Source organism: Cryptomeria japonica, unplaced genomic scaffold (assembly GCF_030272615.1).
Source record: "Cryptomeria japonica unplaced genomic scaffold, Sugi_1.0 HiC_scaffold_64, whole genome shotgun sequence".
NCBI lineage: Eukaryota > Viridiplantae > Streptophyta > Pinopsida > Cupressales > Cupressaceae > Cryptomeria > Cryptomeria japonica.
The window spans coordinates 186873-205000 of record NW_026728886.1 but is presented as its reverse complement, the minus strand read 5'-3'; the positions used below and the strand labels follow the sequence as shown (position 1 = coordinate 205000).

General features: G+C 60.4%; 2 non-coding genes across 2 annotated transcripts; both read left to right on the top strand.

The window, feature by feature from the left end:
- The first annotated feature begins 11975 nt into the window (after nt 1–11975).
- LOC131863497 (5S ribosomal RNA) lies at nt 11976–12094 on the top strand. The gene has a single exon (XR_009362398.1). It is a non-coding gene; the product is annotated as a 5S ribosomal RNA (ribosomal RNA).
- Nucleotides 12095–18009: 5915 nt separating this feature from the next.
- On the top strand, nt 18010–18128 carry LOC131863496 (5S ribosomal RNA). The gene has a single exon (XR_009362397.1). It is a non-coding gene; the product is annotated as a 5S ribosomal RNA (ribosomal RNA).

The following is an 18128-nucleotide window of genomic DNA, read 5'->3' as shown; positions in this document are numbered from 1 at the left end:
GCCGAGGAGCCTCACCGCATATCAATCGGGGTGCGAGGCGAGGGATGGGGCGGGAAGGCCCCAACGGCTAGACGGAAGAGGCTTCAGGGCCACCTCGGAATGCTCCAAGCATCGGACGCGCTTGGGGCGACTACCAGTGCCAACCCCTTATCCCGCGATGCGTCCGATACACAGATGGTTCCAAGGCGGCCGAGGAGCCTCACCGCATAGCAATCGGGGGTGCGAGGTGAGGGATGGGGCGGGAAGGCCCCAACGGCTAGACGGAAGAGGCTTCAGGGCCGCCTCGGAATGGTCCAAGCATCGGACGCGCTTGGGGCGACTACCAGTGACAACCCCTCATCCCGCGATGCGTCCGATACGAAGATGGTTCCAAGGCGGCCGAGGAGCCTCACCGCATAGCAATCGGGGTGCGAGGTGGGGGATGCGGCGAGATGGCCCCAACGGCTAGACGGAAGAGGCCACAGGGCCGCGTCGGAATAGTCCAAGCATCGGACGCGCTTGGGGCGACTACCAGTGACAACCCCTTATCCCGCGATGCGTCCGATACGAAGATAGTTCCAAGGCGGCCGAGGAGCCTCACCGCATAGCAATCCGGGTGCGAGGTGGGGGATGCGGCGAGATGGCCCCAACGGCTAGACGGAAGAGGCTGCAGGGCCGCCTCGGAATAGTCCAAGCATCGGACGCGCTTGGGGCGACTACCAGTGACAACCCCTTATCCCGCGATGCTTCCGATACGAAGACAGTTCCAAGGCGGCCGAGGAGCCTCACCGCATAGCAATGGGGGTGCGAGGTGAGGGATGCGGCGAGATGGCCCCAACGGCTAGACGGAAGAGGCCACAGGGCCGCCTCGGAATAGTCCAAGCATCGGACGCGCTTGGGGCGACTACCAGTGACAACCCCTTATCCCGCGATGCATCCGATACGAAGATAGTTCCCAGGCGGCCGAGGAGCCTCACCGCATAGCAATCGGGGTGCGAGGCGAGGGATGCGGCGAGATGGCCCCAAAGGGTAGACGGAAGAGGCTGCGGGGCCGCCTCGGAATAGTCCAAGCATCGAACGCGCTTGGGGCGACTACCACTGCCAACCCCTTATCCCGCGATGCGTCCGATACACAGATAGTTCCGAGGCGGCCGAGGAGCTGGGGGATGCGGCGAGATGGCCCCAACGGCTAGACGGAAGAGGCTGCAGGGCCGCCTCGGAATAGTCCAAGCATCGGACGCGCTTGGGGCGACTACCAGTGACAACCCCTTATCCCGCGATGCGTCCGATACACAGATAGTTCCGAGGCGGCCAAGGAGCCTCACCGCATAGCAATCGTGGTGCGAGGTGGGGGATGCAGCGAGATGGCCCCAACGGCTAGACGGAAGAGGCTGCAGGGCCGCCTCGGAATGGTCCAAGCATCGGACGCGCTTGGGGCGACTACCACTGCCAACCCCTTATCCCGCGATGCGTCCGATACACAGATAGTTCCAAGGCGGCCGAGGAGCCTCACCGAATAGCAATCGGGGTGCGAGGCGAGGGATGCGGCGAGAAAGCCCCAACGGCTAGAGGGAAGAGGCTTCAGGTCCGCCTCGGAATGGTCCAAGCATCGGACGCGCTTGGGGCGACTACCAGTGACAACCCCTTATCCCGCGACGCGTCCGATACACAGATAGTTCCAAGGCGGCCGAGGAGCCTCACCGCATAGCAATCGGGGTGCGAGGCGAGGGATGCGGCGAGAAGGACCCAACGGCTAGACGGAAGAGGCTTCAGGGCCGCCTCGGAATGGTCCAAGCATCGGACGCGCTTGGGGCGACTACCAGTGACAACCCCTTATCCCGCGACGCGTCCGATACACAGATAGTTCCAAGGCGGCCGAGGAGCCTCACCGCATAGCAATCGGGGTGCGAGGCGAGGGATGCGGCGAGAAGGACCCAACGGCTAGACGGAAGAGGCTTCAGGTCCGCCTCGGAATGGCCCAACGGCTAGACGGAAGAGGCTTCAGGGCCGCCTCGGAATGGTCCAAGCATCGGACGCGCTTGGGGCGACTACCAGTGACAACCCCTTATCCCGCGACGCGTCCGATACACAGATAGTTCCAAGGCGGCCGAGGAGCCTCACCGCATAGCAATCGGGGTGCGAGGCGAGGGATGCGGCAAGAAGGACCCAACGGCTAGACGGAAGAGGCTTCAGGGCCGCCTCGGAATGGTCCAAGCATCGGACGCGCTTGGGGCGACTACCAGTGACAACCCCTTATCCCGCGACGCGTCCGATACACAGATAGTTCCAAGGCGGCCGAGGAGCCTCACCGCATAGCAATCGGGGTGCGAGGCGAGGGATGCGGCGAGAAGGACCCAACGGCTAGACGGAAGAGGCTTCAGGTCCGCCTCGGAATGGTCCAAGCATCGGACGCGCTTGGGGCGACTACCAGTGACAACCCCTTATCCCGCGACGCGTCCGATACACAGATAGTTCCAAGGCGGCCGAGGAGCCTCACCGCATAGCAATCGGGGTGCGAGGCGAGGGATGCGGCGAGAAGGACCCAACGGCTAGACGGAAGAGGCTTCAGGGCCGCCTCGGAATGGTCCAAGCATCGGACGCGCTTGGGGCGACTACCAGTGACAACCCCTTATCCCGCGACGCGTCCGATACACAGATAGTTCCAAGGCGGCCGAGGAGCCTCACCGCATAGCAATCGGGGTGCGAGGCGAGGGATGCGGCGAGAAGGACCCAACGGCTAGACGGAAGAGGCTTCAGGTCCGCCTCGGAATGGTCCAAGCATCGGACGCGCTTGGGGCGACTACCAGTGACAACCCCTTATCCCGCGACGCGTCCGATACACAGATAGTTCCAAGGCGGCCGAGGAGCCTCACCGCATAGCAATCGGGGTGCGAGGCGAGGGATGCGGCGAGAAGGACCCAACGGCTAGACGGAAGAGGCTTCAGGGCCGCCTCGGAATGGTCCAAGCATCGGACGCGCTTGGGGCGACTACCAGTGACAACCCCTTATCCCGCGACGCGTCCGATACACAGATAGTTCCAAGGCGGCCGAGGAGCCTCACCGCATAGCAATCGGGGTGCGAGGCGAGGGATGCGGCGAGAAGGACCCAACGGCTAGACGGAAGAGGCTTCAGGGCCGCCTCGGAATGGTCCAAGCATCGGACGCGCTTGGGGCGACTACCAGTGACAACCCCTTATCCCGCGACGCGTCCGATACACAGATAGTTCCAAGGCGGCCGAGGAGCCTCACCGCATAGCAATCGGGGTGCGAGGCGAGGGATGCGGCGAGAAGGACCCAACGGCTAGACGGAAGAGGCTTCAGGGCCGCCTCGGAATGGTCCAAGCATCGGACGCGCTTGGGGCGACTACCAGTGACAACCCCTTATCCCGCGATGCGTCCGATACACAGATAGTTCCAAGGCGGCCGAGGAGCCTCACCGCATAGCAATCGGGGTGCGAGGCGAGGGATGCGGCGAGAAGGACCCAACGGCTAGACGGAAGAGGCTTCAGGGCCGCCTCGGAATGGTCCAAGCATCGGACGCGCTTGGGGCGACTACCAGTGACAACCCCTTATCCCGCGACGCGTCCGATACACAGATAGTTCCAAGGCGGCCGAGGAGCCTCACCGCATAGCAATCGGGGTGCGAGGCGAGGGATGCGGCGAGAAGGACCCAACGGCTAGACGGAAGAGGCTTCAGGGCCGCCTCGGAATGGTCCAAGCATCGGACGCGCTTGGGGCGACTACCAGTGACAACCCCTTATCCCGCGACGCGTCCGATACACAGATAGTTCCAAGGCGGCCGAGGAGCCTCACCGCATAGCAATCGGGGTGCGAGGCGAGGGATGCGGCGAGAAGGACCCAACGGCTAGACGGAAGAGGCTTCAGGGCCGCCTCGGAATGGTCCAAGCATCGGACGCGCTTGGGGCGACTACCAGTGACAACCCCTTATCCCGCGACGCGTCCGATACACAGATAGTTCCAAGGCGGCCGAGGAGCCTCACCGCATAGCAATCGGGGTGCGAGGCGAGGGATGCGGCGAGAAGGACCCAACGGCTAGACGGAAGAGGCTTCAGGGCCGCCTCGGAATGGTCCATGCATCGCACGCGCTTGGGGCGACTACCAGTGACAACCCCTTATCCCGCGACGCGTCCGATACACAGATAGTTCCAAGGCGGCCGAGGAGCCTCACCGCATAGCAATCGGGGTGCGAGGCGAGGGATGCGGCGAGAAGGACCCAACGGCTAGACGGAAGAGGCTTCAGGGCCGCCTCGGAATGGTCCAAGCATCGGACGCGCTTGGGGCGACTACCAGTGACAACCCCTTATCCCGCGACGCGTCCGATACACAGATAGTTCCAAGGCGGCCGAGGAGCCTCACCGCATAGCAATCGGGGTGCGAGTCGAGGGATGCGGCGAGAAGGACCCAACGGCTAGACGGAAGAGGCTTCAGGGCCGCCTCGGAATGGTCCAAGCATCGGACGCGCTTGGGGCGACTACCAGTGACAACCCCTTATCCCGCGATGCGTCTGATACACAGATAGTTCCAAGGCGGCCGAGGAGCCTCACCGCATAGCAATCGGGGTGCGAGGCAAGGGATGCGGCGAGAAGGACCCAACGGCTAGACGGAAGAGGCTTCAGGGCCGCCTCGGAATGGTCCAAGCATCGGACGCGCTTGGGGCGACTACCGTTGCCAACCCCTTATCCCGCGATGCGTCTGATACACAGATAGTTCCGAGGCGGCCGAGGAGCCTCACCGCATAGCAATCGGGTTGCGAGGCAGATTATTGGGAAGGGAACCCCCTGGGATGCGGCTCAAGCAGTGCCCAAAGGGACTGGAATGCGGAATCACATCGAGAGACCCAAATGCTATACGAGGGCTCAAATCGAATTATCGATTTGGCCACGACATGGACGCATCGGAACGACTACCTTTGCCGAACCACTCGCAATTGCATCCATACCGAAACCAATAGACATTTCCGTTAGAGCCCTCGCATAGCATTCGGGAATCTCGCATGCCCCTCTAAATCGACCAATGCTGGCGCTCAACGAAAATCCGAGCGCTACCACCGTTCGAGCGCCAGCATTGGTCGAGTTAGAGGGGCACGGGGGAGAATGCTCCAGTCAACACCTCCCCTATATAAGTTATTTGTCCGATTCTCGCACAACCGTAGTCTGCCTCGTCGAATCAAACAACGGTCCCAGATTCCGACTTCCGTTCCGTAGAGACCCAAAAGCTAGATGGAGGCTCGCAAGAAAGAGAGTCGGCGCATAGCAATCGGGTTTCTCGAACGTTTAGGGACCGAGCTCACTTGCGGATAGGGCAAAATCCGCCAAGCAACCCAAAAGCTAGACGGGGGCTCGAATCGAATCGCCTAGGCGGCCACAACAACGACGTGTTGGATCGACTACCAGTGCCAAACCATTCAGCAAGACTAGTCTGTGTCGAGGCCGGATAGAGATTCTCAGAGAGCGCCCGTATAGCATTTAGGAGACCTGCCGCGTCCCTCACACTCGACAAATGGTGGTGCACGTTTATAAATCCGAGCGATCCCAACCCTTTCAAGCACCAACATCGGTCGAGATAGAGGGGCACGGAGGGGGCTGCGTGAGACAACACAGTCCCCTATATAAGTTATTTGTCCGATTCTCACACATCCGAAGAATGGTCATCAAATCGGACAACAGCCCAAACTTCCGACTTCCGTCCCAGAAAGCCCAAGAGCTATCTAAAACGTTCATGGCCGGAACTCGATCGCGGCTATACCAGTCCGCCAAGCAACCCAAAAGCTAGACTGGAGCTCTAGTCGAATCACCTCTGTGGCCATTGCAAGGACGTGTTGGAGCGACTACCATTGCCGAACCATTCCGCAGGTCGAGTCCATACCAAGGCCGCATAGAGATTCACGATGAGCTCCTGCATAGCAATCAGGAGACTTGCCGTGTCCATCACAATCGATAAATCCTGGTGCAAGATTTTTGCATCCGAGCGCTCCAACCAGTCGAGCACCAGCATCAATCGACATAAACGGGCACGGGGGGAGGATGCTCGAGAACACTACCTCCCCTATATAAGTTATTTGTCCGATTCTCAAGCAGCCGAAGTCTGGTCATCGAATCGGGTCAAAGACCACAACTTCCGACTTTACCCACAATGCAAGTCATCGAATCGAACATCGGCCCCCGAGTCGGACTCCATGCGTATGTCAGGTCATCGGACCCAAATTCCGCCTTCCTGCGCATGGCGGGCCATCAATATCAACTCGGTCATCGGACCCAAACTCCGCCTTTCTGCGCATGGCACGCCTTCAAATCGGTCATCGGACCCAAATTCCGCCTTCCTGTGCATGGCGGGCCATCAACATCAACTCGGTCATCGGACCCAAATTCCGCCTTTCTGCGCATGGCACGCCATCAACTCGGTCATCGGACCCAAATTCCGCCTTCCTGCGCATGGCAGGTCATCGGACACAAATTCAGACCTCGCCAATATGCCTACGTATCGAATCGGTCATCGGACCCAACTTCCGACTTCATCCATACTGTAGGGTCTTTGAGGTTGGCGCGGTGCGCTCAACCCGGGGAGTCGACCCATCGAAGCATACACCTCCCCTATATAAGCTATTTGTCCGATTCCCACACCTGTGTAGTTTGCACCTCTGACCAGGACATCGACCCCAACTTCCGAACTCGACTGCAACGACGGCACCAGCGCCTTGGTGCGCACCTTGCGACGCACAGTCCCAACATTCGCCTTCCTGCACATGGCAGGTCATCGGACCCAAATTCCGACCTCGCGAGTATGCCTACATATCGAATCGGTCATCGGACACAACTTCCGACTTCATCCATACCGTAGGGTCTTTGAGGTTGGCGCGGTGCGCTCAACCCGGGGAGTCGACCCAACGAAGCATACACCTCCCCTATATAAGCTATTTGTCCGATTCCCACACCTGTGTAGTTTGCACCTCCGATCAGGACATCGACCCCAACTTCCGAACTCGCCTGCAACGACCGAACCAGTGCCTTGGTGCGCACCTTGCAACGCACAGTGCCAACATTCGCCTTCCTGCACATGGCAGGTCATCGGACCCAAATTCCGACCTCGCGAGTATGCCTACATATCGAATCGGTCATCGGACCCAACTTCCGACTTCATCCATACCGTAGGGTCTTTGAGGTTGGCGCGGTGCGCTCAACCCGGGGAGTCGACCCAACGAAGCATACACCTCCCCTATATAAGCTATTTGTCCGATTCCCACACCTGTGTAGCTTGCACCTCCGATCAGGACATCGACCCCAACTTCCGAACTCGACTAAAAAGACCGCACCAGCACCTTGGTGTGCACCTTGCAACGCACAGTGCCAACATTCGCCTTCCTGCACATGGCAGGTCATCGGACCCAAATTCCGACCTCATGAGCATACCTACTAATCGAATCGGTCATCGGACCCAACTTCCGACTTCATCCATACCGTAGGGTCTTTGAGGTTGGCGCGGTGCGCTCAACCTGGGGAGTCGACCCATCGAAGCATACACCTCCCCTATATAAGCTATTTGTCCGATTCCGACACCTGTGTAGTTTGCACCTCCGCTCAGGACATCGACCCCAACTTCCGAACTCGCCTGCAACGACCGAACCAGCGCCTTGGTGCGCACCAAAAGTGCGCACTTTTGGAGGGCACTTTTGTGCGCTCCAAAGGTGCGCACTTTTGGAGGGCACTTTTGTGCGCTCCAAAGGTGCGCACTTTTGGAGGGCACTTTTTGGAGGGCACTTTTGTGCGCTCCAAAGGTGCGCACTTTTGGAGGGCACTTTTTGGAGGGCACTTTTCTGCGCTCCAAAGGTGCGCACTTTTGGAGGGCACTTTTTGGAGGGCACTTTTCTGCGCTCCAAAGGTGCGCACTTTTGGAGGGCACTTTTTGGAGGGCACTTTTCTGCGCTCCAAAGGTGCGCACTTTTGGAGGGCACTTTTTGGAGGGCACTTTTCTGCGCTCCAAAGGTGCGCACTTTTGGAGGGCACTTTTGTGCACTCCAAAGGTGCACACTTTTGGAGGGCACTTTTTGGAGGGCACTTTTCTGCACTCCAAAGGTGCGCACTTTTGGAGGGCACTTTTTGGAGGGCACTTTTGTGCGCTCCAAAGGTGCGCACTTTTGGAGGGCACTTTTTGGAGGGCACTTTTGTGCGCTCCAAAGGTGCGCACTTTTGGAGGGCACTTTTGTGCACTCCAAAGGTGCGCACTTTTGGAGGGCACTTTTCCTGCGCTCCAAAGGTGCACACCTAGGTGAGCACCTTCGACCACACCTTGTAGCACACCAAACTCTGACTTTCGACTTCATCCGCAATGCAGGGTCTTTGAGGTTGGCGCAATGCGCACAACCAGGGGAGTCGACCCATCAAACCCAACACCTCCCCTATATAAGCTATTTGTCTGATTCTCATACATGCGTAGCCTGCAGGAGCAATTAGGACATCGACCCCAACTTTCGGCTTCTAAACGAAAACAAGGTCTTTGAGGTTGGTGTAATGCGAACAACTAGGGGAGTCAACCCATCAAACCCAACACCTCCCCTATATAAGCTATTTGTCTGATTCTCATACATGTGTAGTCTACAGGAGCAATTAGGACATCGACCCCAACTTTTGACTTCTTAACGAAAACAAGGTCTTTGAGGTTGACGTAATGCGCACAACCAGGGGAGTCGACCCATCAAACCCAACACCTCCCCTATATAAGCTATTTGTCCGATTCTCATACATGTGTAGCCTACAGGAGCCATTAGGACATTGACCCCAACTTTTGACTTCTTAACGAAAACAAGGTCTTTGAGGTTGGCGTAATGCGCACAACCAAGGGAGTTGACCCATCAAACCCAACACCTCCCCTATATAAGCTATTTGTCTGATTCTCATACATGTGTAGCCTGCAACAACGATTAGGACATCCACCCCAACTTCTGAATTCGTCTGCGTTGACCGCACCAAAGGTGCACGCCTTGGTGCTCACCAAAATCCGACTTCCGACTTCTTCTGCTATGCGGGGTCTTTGAGGTTGGCGCAGTGCGCACAACCAGGGGAGTCAACCCACCGAATGCAACACCTCCCCTATATAAGCTATTTGTCTGATTCTCATACATGCGTAGACTGCAGCAATGATTAGGACATCCACCCCAACTTTTGACTTCTTAAACAAGACAGGGTCTTTGAAGTTGGTGCAGTGCACACAACCAGGGGAGTCGACCCATCAAACGCAACACCTCCCCTATATAAAGCTATTTGTCCGATTCTCATACGTGTAGTCTGCAGCAGCGATTAGGACATCGACCCCAACTTCCGAATTCGTTTGCATTGACCGCACCAAAGGTGCACGCCTTGGTGTGCACCTTGGAGTGCACTTTGGTGCTCACCTCGGTGCACACTTTGGTGTGCACCTCGGTGTGCACCAAAGGTGCGCACCTTGGAGCGCACCAAAGGTGTACACTTTGGAGCGCACCACATAGGGTCTTTGAGAGGTTGGCGCAGTGCGCACACCAAGGTGGGTGTTGAGGTGCGTGCCGAGGTGGGTGGGTGCTAGGGTGCGCTCCATGGTGGGTGCCAGGGTGGGTGCGTGCTAGGGTGGATTCCAAAGAGGGTCATAGGGTGGGTGCCAAGGTGGGTTGGTGATATAGTGGGTTCAAAGGTGGGTACTAGGGTGGGTTCCAAGGTGGGTCACAAGTTGGGTGCCAGGATGCGTGGGTGTTAGGTTGGGTGCCAAGGTGGGCTCCTGCGTGGGTGGGTGCTAGGGTGGGTTTCAAGGTGGACGCGAGGGCGGGTGCCAAGGTGGGTAACAAGTTGGGTGTTAGGATGGGTGAGTGCTAGAGTGGGTGCCAAGGTGGGTGGGTGCTAAGGTGGATGCCAAGGTGGTTCACAGGGTGGGTGGGTTCTAGGGTGAGTTCCAAGGTGGGTCACAGGTTTAGTGCTAGGGTGCGTGTCAAGGCGGGTGTCGAGGTGCCTGGGTGCTAGGGTGTGGATGCCAATGTGGGTCATAGGGTGGGTACTAGGGTGGGCTGCAATGTGGGTGCCAAGGTGGGTAACATGCTCGGTTGGTTCTAAATTGGGTGTCAGGGTGGGTGTGCACCCACCTTGCCCGAGGTGGGTGCCAAGGTGCCAGTGTGGGTGGGTGCTAAGGTGGATGCCAAGGTGGGTGAGAAGGTGGGTGATAGGTTGAGTGGTAGGATGGGTGGGTGCCAAGATGGGTCACAGGGTGGGTGCAAGGGTGGGTAGGTGCTAGGGTTGGTGTCAGGGTGGGTGGGTGCTAGGTTGGGTTCCAAGGTGGGTGCGAGGGTGAGTGTCAAGGTGGGTCACAGGTTAGGTGCTAGGATGGGTGAGTGCTAGGGTGCAAAGGTGCCAGGGTGGGTGCTAGGATGGGTCGATGCTAGGGTGAGTGGCAAGGTGGGTCCACAAGTGTCAAGGTGGGTGCCGAGGTGGGTGCCAACTTGGGTTCCAAGGTGGGTGCCAAGTGGGCGACTGCTATGGTGGATGCCAAGGTGGGTCACGGGGTGGGTGCCAAGTTGCTAGGTTGTGTTCCAAGGTGGGTGCCAACGTGGCTGCTAGGGTGCGTGGGTTAAAGGGTGTGTCACAACGTGGGTGCCAGGATGGGTGCGCACCCACACTGGCCAAGACGGGTGCAAGGTTGGGTTCCAAGCCCGGTCACAGGCTGGGTGCTAGGATGGGTGGGTGCCAAGGTGGGCACCAGGGTGGGTGCACCCACCCTGGCCAAGGTGGGTCACGGGGTGGGTCCTAGGGTGGGTAACGGGGTGGGTACTAAGGTGCGTGCCAAGGTGGGTCATGGGGTGGGTGCCAAGGTGGGCACCAGGGTGGGTGTGCACCAACCCTAGCCAGGGTAGGTCACGGGGTGGTTGTCGGGGTGGGCGTCAAGGAGCCAAGGTGGGTGGCAAGTAGCCAAGTTGCGTGCCAAGGTGGGTGTCGGGGTGGGTGCCAAGGATCCAAGGTGGGTGCCAAGGAACCAAGGTGGGTGTCTGGGTGGGTGCCGAGGTGGGAGCCAGGGTGGGTCCCAAGGTGAGTGCAAAGGTGGGTGCCAGGGTCAAGGTGAGTGCCAATGTGGGTTCCAAGGTGCCAGGGTCAGGGTGAGTGCCAATGTGGGTTCAAAGGTGCTAAGTTGGGTGCGAGGTTGGGTGCGAGGGTGGGTGGGTGCCAAGGTGTGCTAGGTGGAAGCCCGGGTGGGTCGGCATCCCATGGGTGTCGAGTTGGGTGCCTGATGGGTGCTTCTTGTCAAGTTTTAGTCGTTGGGACTCATTTCGAGCCTTAGAGGTCGTTTCTTGTCCGGTTGCCCTGTCTTCGACCTGGGAACCCAATTTTGGTCCTCGGGTCCCATTTTTTTTTGTCTCGCATCCCACTTTTGGCCTGTGGCCTTTTCGGGGTCGATTCTCGTTTTGGGCATCAGAGCATGTTTCTTCTCCTAAAACCCAATATTTGTTTATTAAGTCTCGGAACACATTTTTGTTCTCGTGGACCCATCATGGGTCTTGGAACGCATTTGTGGTCCTTGGGTCCCATTTTGCATCCCGAAACTTGTGTTTTGGTGCTTGATCCGTATTTTGGGTGCCCACCTTGCACCAAGTGCGCACCCGGGGCAAACCGAGCGCCTTGGTGCACCGGGGCAAGATCGAGCGTGCACCCGAGGCGCCCCGAACATGCACCAAGGTGCACTCGGCCCACATGTGAGCGCAGGTCGTTGCGCCCGAGGTGGTGTGTGGGCACCGCGTTGCAGACGGGACACTGCACGCACACGACGCCCCGTCCAGGTGCACGCACGTAGGCCGGGCCGGGTGCACACCCGACGCCCTAGCAAGGTGCGCGCACCCGGGCAGGGCTCACACTTGGCGAACGGGGCGCACTTCGCGAGGGAGGGTGTGCACCTCGACGGGGGTGGGTGGCCGGGGTGGATTCGCACGTGGGTCGCGGTTTGCTAAGTACACACTGCGACAAGCTCATAACGGGTGCGATCATACCAGCGTTAGTGCACCGGATCCCATCAGAACTCCGCAGTTAAGCGCGCTTGGGCCGGAGTAGTACTGGGATGGGTGACCTCCCGGGAAGTCCCGGTGTTGCACCCTTTTTTAGTTTTTCGCCGGGCGTCGCAATGCTATTTGAATAAACCTTTTGCCCGTTTGCGTTCTCGTCGGGGCCGGGCCGGGCCGGGGTGCGCTGCCCGCACTACCGCGCGCGCGGGGGCGACACCGAGCGCGCACCCGAGGCGCCCCGAGCACACAGGCCACGGTGCAACCCGGGCGTTGTGCGCGCACCCCGGTGCGCCCGAGGTGCTGCGCGCGCACCCAGGTGAAATCGGTGTGCACCTCGGCCAGTGCGCGCTCGGTCGAGTCGCGCACGTTGGCCAAGGTGCACGGTGATGTTTCTTACTCTAAGGTTCCGCACCAGACGCCCGGGACAGGTGAGCGAAGCTGGGCGGGGCCGGGTGCGCGGCCGGGGCAGGTGCACGCAGCTGGAGAGAGCTTTGGAGCACACCAGAGGTGCGCACCTTGGAGCACACTTCGGAGCGCACCAATGATGCGCTCCATTCAAAAGTTTCCTGAAAAGGCAAAAAAAGTTGAGATTATAGAATTTCCCACTTGAGAGATTGTAAAAAAAAAAAATTTAAAATGAAGGAAACGCGGGTGCCAAGGTGTGCGCGCCCGGGTGCGCAGCCCAGCCAAGGTGTGCGCACCAAGGCGCCCACCCTGGCGAAGGTGCACGCAAGGTGCGCACCCGAGGCAAACCGGACAATTAACCCAACTTTCGACTTCGCGCGCACCTGCGCACCTTGGAGCGCACTTCGGAGCGCTCCTTGTTGCGCACCAATCTTGGGCACCTCGGAGTGCACCATGGCGCCCACCAAGGTGCGCACCCGGGGCAAACCGAGCTCCGACTTCGTGCGCACCTTGGAGCGCACGAAAGGTGCGCACCATGGCGCCCACCAAGGTGCGCAGCCCAGCCAAGGCGTGCGCATCAAGGTGCGCACCCTGGCGAAGGTGCGCACCCGGGGCAAACCGAGCTCCGACTTCGTGCGCACCTTGGAGCGCACAAAGGGTGCGCAACCCAGCCAAGGTGTGCGCACCCCGGGCAAACCGAGCTCCGAATCGTGCGCACCTTGGAGCACACTTCGGAGCCCTCCTTGGTGCGCACCGATGTTGCGCACCTCGGAGCGCACCCGGGGAAAACAATGCAATTAACCCGACTTTCGACTTCGTGGGCACCTCGGAGCGCTCTCGGGTTCGCACCTCGGAGCACACCGAGGTGCGCACCTTTGATGCGCTGCCTTCACCAATTTCCAGAAAAGGCAAGAAAACATTGAGAAGGTGTGCGCACCGAGGTGCCCACCCTGGCGAAGGTGCACGCGAGGTGCGCACCCGGGGCAAACCGGGCTCCGACTTCGTGCACGCCATGCTGCGCACCTTGGAGGGCCATGGTGCGCACCTTGGAGCACACTTCGGAGCGCTCAATGGTGCCCAACCCAGCCAAGGTGCCCACCGCGGCGAAGGTGCACGCGAGGTGCGCACCCGGGGCAAACCGGGCTCCGACTTCGTGCACGCCGCACCTTGGAGCACACTTCGGAGCGCTCCTTGGTGCGCACCAGGGCGCGCAACCCAGCCGAGGTGCCCACCCCGGCGAAGGTGCACGCGGGGTGCGCACCCGAGGCAAACCGGGCTCCGACTTCGTGCACGCCATGGTGCCCACCGCGGCGAAGGTGCACGCGAGGTGCGCACCCGGGGCAAACCGGGCTCCGACTTCGTGCACGCCGCACCTTGGAGCACACTTCGGAGCGCTCCTTGGTGCGCACCAGGGCGCGCAACCCAGCCGAGGTGCCCACCCCGGCGAAGGTGCACGCGAGGTGCGCACCCGGGGCAAACCGGGCTCCGACTTCGTGCACGCCATGGTGCCCACCGCGGCGAAGGTGCACGCGAGGTGCGCACCCGGGGCAAACCGGGCTCCGACTTCGTGCACGCCGCACCTTGGAGCACACTTCGGAGCGCTCCTTGGTGCGCACCATGGTGCCCACCAGGGCGCGCAACCCCGCCGAAGGTGCACGCGAGGTGCGCACCCGGGGCAAACCGGGCTCCGACTTCGTGCACGCCGCACCTTGGAGCACACTTCGGAGCGCTCCTTGGTGCGCACCAGGGCGCGCAACCCCGCCGAAGGTGCACGCGAGGTGCGCACCCGGGGCAAACCGGGCTCCGACTTCATGCACGCCATGGTGCGCACCAGGGTGCCCACCGCGGCGAAGGTGCGCACCCGGGGCAAACCGGGCTCCGACTTCGTGCACGCCGCACCTTGGAGCACACTTCGGAGCGCTCCTTGGTGCGCACCAGGGCGCGCAACCCAGCCGAGGTGCCCACCCCGGCGAAGGTGCACGCGAGGTGCGCACCCGGGGCAAACCGGGCTCCGACTTCGTGCACGCCATGGTGCCCACCGCGGCGAAGGTGCGCACCCGGGGCAAACCGGGCTAGGACTTCGTGCACGCCGCACCTTGGAGCACACTTCGGAGCGCTCCTTGGTGCGCACCATGGTGCCCACCAGGCCGCGCAACCCAGCCAAGGTGTGCGCACCAAGGTGCACGCGAGGTGCGCACCCGGGGCAAACCGGGGTCCGGCTTCGTGCACGCCGCACCTTGGAGCACACATCGGGGCGCTCCCGGGTTCGCACCGGCGTTGCGCACCGTGGTGGGCACCTCGGAGCGCACCGTGGTGGGCACCTCGGAGCACACCAAGGTGGGCAGCGAGGTGCGCACCTTTGATGCGATGCCTTCACTAATTTCCATAAAAGGCAAAAGAAAACGAGATTTTAAAATTTCCGTTTTGAAAGATAGTGAGAAAAAGGGAATGCTGGTGCCATCTTGAGCCCGCCCTGGTGCGCAGCCCAGCCAAGGTGTGCGCACCAAGGTGCCCACCCTGGCGAAGGTGCGCGCCCGGGCAATTAACCCAACTTCCAACTTCGCGCGCGCCAGGGTGGGAGCGCACCCAACAACCGGGCCTGGGAAGAGCCAATGCGAGAAACCCCACCAAACGCTCTGACAAAAAAAGAGGGGGCGCTCCAGTAACCCCGCTTCGGAGCGCACCCTGGGCAAACCCAGCCAGGGTGCCCACCCCGGCCAAGGTGCAGGCGAGGTGCGCACCCGGGGCAAACCGGGCTCCGACAACGTGCACGCCGCACCTTGGAGCACACTTCGTAGCGCTCCCGGGTGCGCACCTCAGAGCACACCAAGGTGGGCAGCGAGGTGCGCACCTTTGATGCGCTGCCTTCACTAATTTCCAGAAAAGGCAAAAAAAAGAGGAGATTTTAAAATTTCCGTTTTGAAAGATAGTGAAAAAAACGGAACGCGGGTGCCATCTTGAGCCCGCCCGGGTGCACAGCCCAGGTAAGGTGCCCACCCTGGCAAAGGTGCGCACCCGGGCAATTAACCCTACTTCCGACTTCGTGCGCGCCAGGGTGGCAACCGGGCCTGGGAAGAGCCAATGCGAGAAACCCCACCAAACGCTCCGACAAAAAAAGAGGCGGCGCTCCAATAACCCCGCTTCGGAGCGCAGCCGGGGCAAACCCAGCCAAGGTGCCCACCCCGACGAAGGTGCACGCGAGGTGCGCACCCGGGGCAAACCGGGCTCCGACAACGTGCACGCAGCACCTTGGAGCACACTTCGAAGCACTCCCGGGTGCCCACCGGCGTTGCGCACCGTGGTGGGCAGCGAGGTGCGCACCTTTGATGCGCTGCCTTCACTAATTTCCAGAAAAGGCAAAAAAAAATGAGATTTTAAAATTTCCGTTTTGAAAGATAGTGAAAAAAACGGAACGCGGGTGCCATCTTGAGCCCGCCCTGGTGCGCAGCCCAGGCAAGGCATGCGCACCAAGGTGCCCACCCGCGGTGCACGCCCGGGGCAAACCGGGCTCCGACTTCGTGCAGGCCGCACCTTGGAGCACACTTCGGAGCGCTCCTTGGTGCGCACCATGGTGCCCACCAGGGCGCACCCGGGGCAAACCGGGCTCCGACTTCGTGCACGCCGCACCTTGGAGCACACATCGGAGCGCTCCCAGGTTCGCACCAGCGTTGCGCACCTTTGATGCGCTGCCTTCACTAATTTCCAGAAAAGGCAAAAAAAAACGATATTTTAAAATTTCCGTTCTGAAAGATAGTGAAAAAAACGGAACGCGGGTGCCATCTTGAGCCCTTCCTGGTGCGCAGCCCAGGCAAGTTGTGCGCACCAAGGTGCCCACCCTGGCGGAGGTGCGCGCCCGGGGCAAACCGGGCTCCGACTTCGTGCACTGCATGGTGCCCACCAAGGCGCGCAACCCAGCCAAGGTGCCCACCGCAGCGAAGGTGCACGCGAGGTGCGCACCCGAGGTGCACACCCGGGGCAAACCGAGCTCCGACTTCGTGCACGCCGCACCTTGGAGCACACTTCAGAGCGCTCCTTGGTGCGCACCAGGGCGCGCAACCCAGCCAAGGTGCTCACCCCGGCGAAGGTGCACGCGAGGTGCGCACCCGGGGCAAGCCGGGCTCGGACTTCGTGCACGCCGCACCTTGGAGCACACATCGGAGCGCTCCCGGGTTCGCACCAGCATTGCGCACCTTTGATGCGCTGCCTTCACTAATTTCCAGAAAAGGCAAAAAAAAAAAAAAAACGAGATTTTAAAATTTCCGTTTTGAAAGATAGTGAAAAAAACGGAACGCGGGTGCCATCTTGAGCCCGCCCTGGTGTGCAGCCCAGGCAAGTTGTGCGCACCAAGGCACCCACCCTGGCCAAGGTGGGTCACGGGGTGGGTCCTAGGGTGGGTAACGGGGTGGGTACTAAGGTGCGTGCCAAGGTGGGTCATGGGGTGGGTGCCAAGGTGGGCACCAGGGTGGGTGTGCACCAACCCTAGCCAGGGTAGGTCACGGGGTGGTTGTCGGGGTGGGCGTCAAGGAGCCAAGGTGGGTGGCAAGTAGCCAAGTTGCGTGCCAAGGTGGGTGTCGGGGTGGGTGCCAAGGATCCAAGGTGGGTGCCAAGGAACCAAGGTGGGTGTCTGGGTGGGTGCCGAGGTGGGAGCCAGGGTGGGTCCCAAGGTGAGTGCAAAGGTGGGTGCCAGGGTCAAGGTGAGTGCCAATGTGGGTTCCAAGGTGCCAGGGTCAGGGTGAGTGCCAATGTGGGTTCAAAGGTGCTAAGTTGGGTGCGAGGTTGGGTGCGAGGGTGGGTGGGTGCCAAGGTGTGCTAGGTGGAAGCCCGGGTGGGTCGGCATCCCATGGGTGTCGAGTTGGGTGCCTGATGGGTGCTTCTTGTCAAGTTTTAGTCGTCGGGACTCATTTCGAGCCTTAGAGGTCGTTTCTTGTCCGGTTGCCCTGTCTTCGACCTGGGAACCCAATTTTGGTCCTCGGGTCCCATTTTTTTTTGTCTCGCATCCCACTTTTGGCCTGTGGCCTTTTCGGGGTCGATTCTCGTTTTGGGCATCAGAGCATGTTTCTTCTCCTAAAACCCAATATTTGTTTATTAAGTCTCGGAACACATTTTTGTTCTCGTGGACCCATCATGGGTCTTGGAACGCATTTGTGGTCCTTGGGTCCCATTTTGCATCCCGAAACTTGTGTTTTGGTGCTTGATCCCTATTTTGGGTGCCCACCTTGCACCAAGTGCGCACCCGGGGCAAACCGAGCGCCTTGGTGCACCGGGGCAAGATCGAGCGTGCACCCGAGGCGCCCCGAACATGCACCAAGGTGCACTCGGCCCACATGTGAGCGCAGGTCGTTGCGCCCGAGGTGGTGTGTGGGCACCGCGTTGCAGACGGGACACTGCACGCACACGACGCCCCGTCCAGGTGCACGCACGTAGGCCGGGCCGGGTGCACACCCGACGCCCTAGCAAGGTGCGCGCACCCGGGCAGGGCTCACACTTGGCGAACGGGGCGCACTTCGCGAGGGAGGGTGTGCACCTCGACGGGGGTGGGTGGCCGGGGTGGATTCGCACGTGGGTCGCGGTTTGCTAAGTACACACTGCGACAAGCTCATAACGGGTGCGATCATACCAGCGTTAGTGCACCGGATCCCATCAGAACTCCGCAGTTAAGCGCGCTTGGGCCGGAGTAGTACTGGGATGGGTGACCTCCCGGGAAGTCCCGGTGTTGCACCCT